Here is a 671-nt window from a genome sequence, read left to right as displayed (position 1 = left end):
TCTATATATCTTTATATATAGTTCACCAATTATTAGTTACATGATAAAAAATTAATCATTAGCATATCGCTAATATTATTATAATATATATTAGCAAATGCAAAATAAAATAATAAAACGTGATTAACCTGACAGAGGTGTTATATATATATGTATATATTATTAGTGATATGCCAAATCAAATCAAGTGATTCGAATCATTCGAATCAAGCCCTTAACGACCTGATTCAAATCTATCTATATTAGAATATATCTCAATCATCTTCAAAGTTACATCATTTTTAATAATTTTTGTAATATTATTTGTTAGATAGTAAATAATTTTTCATTCTTTATTTAGTCCAGTATGAAGATTGAACTCAACTATTTTAATCATAAAATTTGATTACATTTTCTAAATCAACACATTAAAGGGTTTTGTTTTTGTCTTTAATTTTAGTTGATTCGAATGATTTGAATCAGGAAATTTTCAAATTGACACATCACTGATATATTGTATAATATATTCTAAAGATTCCTGCTTATCACATATTTTAATACTCGCAATCATACCAATAAAAAATTATAAAAAGTAATCTAATGATTCAAATTATTTGATGCTTTGCATTTGCTAATATATGAATTTCATAAAGCAAGAAAACTTATCTTGTAAATTCTCATCCTCTACACCT

This window comes from Ctenocephalides felis, unplaced genomic scaffold (genome assembly GCF_003426905.1).
Source record: "Ctenocephalides felis isolate EL2017-DRISC unplaced genomic scaffold, ASM342690v1 CF-g0.4_SCAFFOLD_03571, whole genome shotgun sequence".
Lineage (NCBI taxonomy): Eukaryota > Metazoa > Arthropoda > Insecta > Siphonaptera > Pulicidae > Ctenocephalides > Ctenocephalides felis.
This window is presented reverse-complemented; position numbering follows the sequence as displayed.